Genomic DNA, 6,256 nt, shown 5'->3' on the forward strand with positions numbered 1-6,256 from the left:
CTGCTAAAAATATTACACGGTGCACCTTTAAAGTTATGTTATTGTTGTGATATGTGCATATGAGATAAATAACTAATAAAGAACACAATGTGAATTAACAGTGTGTTAGTAGCAGTGTATTCACATAGTAGAAATGTTTCGCGACATTGACCACTGCGAGTGAAGGGCTCCCCCACTTTACAAAAGCCAATTTAAACACTGGTCATTAGGAATTCTTTGTAATGTTTCCATGTTGTTCCTGCTAGCCCCGTCCCTCCCACTCCCACCCGGAGAGGAGAGTTACCCGACTGCTGTGCCTGTTCATGCACTTTCTGTTTTCTCTTTTCACTCCCCGATGGATAACTCCTCTTCATCTTGCTGATGCCGTTGATGCACATGCATGCACTGGCAATCTGACGTGCGCGAGCAGCGCGACGGACAGTCACGTCGTCACGTTTTTGGGTTTTTTTTCCCACGGGGCCTCTATGAGTTTGCGGGGCCCTACGCAACATGCGTAGTGTGCGTATTGGGTGAACCGGTACTGCAACCTTGTCACAGCCTGATCAAGAATGCTGGTGCATTTGGGTGACCCGTTCGATGGATTGGTGAAATAGCCCAGCTGGGATGTGAGAAATGGCTCGCTGCACTTCAGCTGATGTGCACAGCGGTGCACATCATTTTAAATACTCAGGCACCTCTTACTGCACACCAGTCTGCTCTCCTCTCACCACACTGGCTCCATCATGTCCTTGCTCTGTGAGTTTCTCCTTTTCACCATCAGAAAAAAGTCTTACCAAAAGCACAGTGGCAATCAAATTAGACAGTACATCCACAACAGGCAGAAACTCAAAAAACCTTTCCCTGCACGGCATGCAGCACGTCGATATTCCTCTCCATAAGCACCAGCTGTGTCTATGGTCTCAAAGTTAGATGACGCGATGACTGCTAGCATGCTCTCCAATGGTTTGTTCTGAACAGTCTTTGATGTGCCCTTGAAGAGTGGTTTCCAGCTGCTCATCTGCAAAATGACCGTAATGTCATCAAATATATCAACCAAGCCACGAAAAAATGCTTAAGTTGTCTGAGCCCTCACATTCATCTTTGCCCCTCAAGGCTAACTCAAACACTCCACTAAACTTCACACAGTCGATGAGGTGAGCTGGCATGTGTCGGTTTCTACTCACCTCATCATTGGGATGGTGCAATGCCTGTAGTGCTTATCCAGTTGAGTGGCAATGTTCGCCCAGCCAAACAACTCTCCATATGGATCTTGGTTGACACATGTTTCTAAACTTTTTAATACATAGTGGTGTGCTTGGTGACTCCTGAGGCTGTCTGAGCTGTGGTGTCTGGGTGTGGGTAGCAGAGCAACACACCGATGATCTCACAGCCTGCAAGCCAGCCTGTGGTAGAAACTTGTTCAGATTTGGTCTGATAGGTTTTCATTGTTTTTTTTGCCAGTTCATCTTCGTGGGTATTACAACAACAAAATGTACAAATTTGTATGATGTGTGCTGCCTCAGATAGAGCAGTGTACACTAGGGAAGGACTTCTGGCTTTGTCAAAAACTAAACACAGAGAAAAACATCCAATTTTCACCGAGCTGAGTTAGTCGTACCATGGATGTAGAGCAATGTATCTCTCCCACCACTGGGAAGATCTGACCACAGCATGATCTATCTCCTGATAGGGATACTGAGTACCATACAGAGTACAAGATAAGGTGGAAGGACAGCTGCAGAACAATAACACGAGGCAGGTGTGGAGGTTGATGTGGACTATCACTGGCTACAAACTGAAGAACTCCCAGCCTGTGGAATGGGGATGGGAATCGAGAACCAGCTCCCAGTATTTTGATTCCGTGGAATCGTTAATCCGCCTGCCGAACGATCCCGTTTATAGATTCTGCTAACGTCTGGCTCCCCTGTTCAGCACAAAACCTCCACCTCTGTGACAGACACTAGTATCACCTCTGCTGCCATCCCTCCAGTGTGTGGGGAGAGCGGGGCCTTGCCACTGCTCGAACCACATGTTGTTTAGGACCAGAATGAACTCTGTCGACAATGAAGAAGATGTGGCAGCATTCCCAGACAGCAGGTGCAGAATAGAGATTGGGTTTGGGCCACGTACACACAGAATGAGATCAAAAGGTATAAGAAGATCTCACGAACTAAGCTTATTGGGAATTTTCCGTGCATGGTACTGTGTACATGTCTCTGTGACGGTCTGTTCAATAAATTCCCCATAAGAGGCTGCAAAGGTGGTCCGACTGCTCTTTTCTCCACAACATTATGATGACCCCGACTTGGTGAATTTGTCTTCTGGAGCCCCGCTGAGCGAGTCCTCTGTGCCCCGGCAGCTGAGATCGGTCAGCAAAGCTGGCAGGGAGCATATCTTTTTCCTAACCATTAAAGTGGCAGATGTTTGCTGGTGGTCTACAGTGTGACAGTTTTTCTCCAAATTAAAGAACACAGGAGAGAGAGATGGGCTTTCCTCGTAGTCTCTTATTTTTCCTCTGTGCTGAAATTATTCAAAGAAAACTGTTGTGCATTAAACTATCTTTCCAGACTAACTGAGACTCTTCTAAATTAGAGGAACGCCACTGTCTCTCCAGCTTTCTTGCAGTCTGCTTTAAAGCACGCAGCTGTGAATTATACCAAGGAGCCAGCCTCTTCTGGCTGATTACCTTCCTTTTCAGAGGGGCAACATTGTCCAGTGCTGTACGCATTGAAACTATAGTGCTGTCAACAAGAGAGTCAAGTGCTGCTGGAGTAAAGTTTAGGTAGTCGTCCTCTGTCATATCTGCACATGGCAGTGAAGAAAAGGATGATGGAATTAATTCTTTAAATCTGGTTACAGCATCCTCTGATAAACACCTTCTATATGTAAATTTCTTCTCAGAAACTGTATAGTCAAGTAATGTAAACTCAAAGGTTATCAGAAAATGGTCAGATAAGACAGGGTTATGAGGGAACACTGTTAACTGTTCACTCTCAATGCCATAAGTCAGCACAAGATCAAGGGTGTGATTAAGGCAGTGAGTCGGTCCGTGAACACTCTGAGAAAATCCAATTCAGAGTTTGTCAGGGAATGAAGGAGCATGTCCCCGTCTCTGTCCCATTCACGCAGGTAACTGCTGCTAATGTAATATGAAAGTTCATGCTGACATTTAGCATATCAGCTCCACACAAGGTAAGCTATTCTACAGCCTGTCTAATATGTATGAAACCCCAAAACAGAGATTTGTTCTGGTAAACGCAAACTGGCAGCTCTTACAAGTTCAACACTTTTTAAATCTTCTTTCAAACTGGAGGATGATTTGAAAGAAATAGTTTTCCTGCATTCCTTCCTGATCCAACATGAACTCCTTCATCCCCTCTGACATTCAGTAAACAGTGCAGCAGATGGATTAGTGAGAGAAGAACATTTCATTCTCAGGATGTCATTGATTCACATCCACTGGCTCCGCTTCATATCTCACATTTGATTTTCATTGGCTGATAACTGAGCTGAGATAGTATTTATTTTAGAGTGTTGTTAATGGCACAGTAATCGTATGTGGGTTGTTTACTGCACTTTGCTCATTACACACACAGTCAGCACTGCTGTGTCTGTGTGTTTTGAGAGAGAATTCAATTTGCATAAGCTTCTGAGATGATATGAGGAGTGTGTGCATGTGTGTATTGTGGTTGGCAGTGCATAGCTGCATTCTTGTCTGCAGTCAGTATGTCTCCACGCTGACAGGTCTGTCTTAAATCATAATGCCATGAATCTACTCCAAACACACTGACAAACCACATTGAGGAAAAACATCAACACTGCTGTCTGTGCACAGTCTCAGTTTTCCTTTTTACTCACTGTGGCTCCACCAGGCCTCTGGAGATGGACACGCATTCACCTGTAATCACGAGAATGTGAATTTTCTTTGAATCATCACAAAATGAAGACTTTAGAATGACAATTAGAGAATAGATAGACACTTTAGATTTTAGATACAGTTCAAAATGGGCCGCAGAAAATGCATCTGAATGTGATGCCAGTGATCTAACAATGCTTATATTTTCTTTTACTATCATGGATACCATGCAAACTAATCAGTGACATTCTTGAAACTGAACATTTTTTATTGATATATTAAGAAAAACAAACTGCAAAAATAACTTGCTCACATCATTTTAAAAACATTTTAACCTTTTAACTTTTTAAAAACTTCTCCATAATTACTGTCTCTGACAGCTAGCGTAGAGACGAAGACAGTCTTCTTCTCTGTCTATTGCAGCTTGTTAAACAACTGACTGATGCATTACCGCCGCCACGTGGTCGAAAGCTGCATTGTAACTGAGCTTCTCATGGATAACATATCTCTGGTGTCTTCAGTTGATAACCTATGCAGTCCCGCGGCCCACAGGTGCAAAACTGAAAGTTTTTTGCGGCCCTCTAGGTGGCGCCTATGGTTAGGGCCGCGGCCCTATGGTTAAGAATCACTGACTTAAACCAGCCTAATGCAGTTCCTTTAATCCCAATAACATGTTCAAGTCTCTGTAATAAGATACTGTGATCGACCGTATCAAATGCAGCACTGAGATCCAACAGGACAAGCACAGACACAAGTCCGCTATCAGAGGCTAAGAGGAGATCATTGGTAACTTTCAGCAGTGCAGTTTCTGTGCTATGATGCACTCTGAATCCTGACTGAAACTCTTCAAACAGATTATTTCTGTGGAAATGATCACAAAGCTGAGCTGCAACTATTTTTTCAAGAACTTTAGACATAAAAGGGAGATTGGATATAGGTCTATAATTAGCCAACACTTCTGAATCAAGAGTAGGTTTTTTAAGTAAAGGTTTAATTACAGCAACCTTAAAAGTCTGAGGTACATATCCTGTCAACAAAGACAGATTGATCAAATCCAATATGGAAGTGTCAATTAATGGGAAAACCTCCTTGAACAGTCTGGTTGGGATTGGGTCTAAAACACAAGTTGATGGTTTAGAAGAGACTATTGCTGTTGTTAGTTCAGAGAGATCAACTGGACAGAAGCCGTCTAAGGCCCCATCCACACGTAGCCGGGTATCTGCTAAAACCAATATATTTTTCTACGTTTGGACCTGTCATCCACATGAAAACGCATAAAAACGCATCGTAAACGAATGTTTTTAAAAACTCCGGGCAAAGTGAAGATTTTTGAAAACTCCGTTTATGCAGCTACGTGTAGACAGAGATAACCGGAGTTTTGCGTTTTCGAACGTCACAATATGCGCCAAAACAACAACAAATCTGCTTTAAAGTCTAAAGTGCGACCTTTGTTTACTGAAGAAGCATGGATGCCTTGAGAACTGTGGTGGTTATTATTGTGCAGGCGCTGTTTACTGCCTTGATTTTACACGCCCAAGTCGTACTGTTAAAATTGGCTTTGTTCTTAGACATTATGAATGAAATAAGTCTCAGTACTTTTCCATTTGACCTAAAGTGATCCAGGAGTAGAAAGACAAAACAATTAGGAAAGCAAGGGCAGATTCACACACACACATTGTTTTGGGCTGATCCAGAGAATATGACGAAGCATGTTGAACCTACTCATGTCCAATCATACTCGGTCGAATGTGAGTCCGACCTATGCAATAAGTACAGATGATAACTGGAAATCAGGGCCAGTCTGACAGACTTCCTGCGGGAGCTCTGTTCCACTGAGCCCAGCGCTGATATGCTTGGATGTGTGACTACCAATAAACACTTCATTTTCCCTTGAATTACTTCGGTCCGTTCTTGAGCCTCCTACTAAAAGAACCGAATCTAATAAATGGTGCCGTGACACGAGGTTCGAAGGCTCAAAGACCACTGTTCCGTGCGACCGACCCCCGTGCGAGGGAGGACGACACGAGGTGATAGGAGAGACGACTTTGTTCAGACAATCAGGCGCCAAGAAAAAGGTGAGCAGAACACCAATTAATGACTAAATGTGTAATTTCTGCATATTGAATAACCTAAATGAAGTTGTCTGAATGAAGTTGTTCTCTGGTCATGGTAAATCCAAGTGTGAATGTACTGTCTGATGTTTGCATTGAATGGTAACACGTGAAGTATAACTACACATAGTTACATGCAGGGAAAGTGAATAAGTGTCCTGACAAGTGAATTCGAACAAAGTGACAAGATAAATTCATTTTATAAATGAATGTCCCATGCGGGGAGCTTGTCTTCAAAATGTTTTACCGAGCACTAATAGCTAAGTGTGACCGAAGTGGTTTATAAAATCCCCAAATTGAAGGGGGTCAA

Source organism: Odontesthes bonariensis, chromosome 1 (assembly GCF_027942865.1).
Source record: "Odontesthes bonariensis isolate fOdoBon6 chromosome 1, fOdoBon6.hap1, whole genome shotgun sequence".
Lineage (NCBI taxonomy): Eukaryota > Metazoa > Chordata > Actinopteri > Atheriniformes > Atherinopsidae > Odontesthes > Odontesthes bonariensis.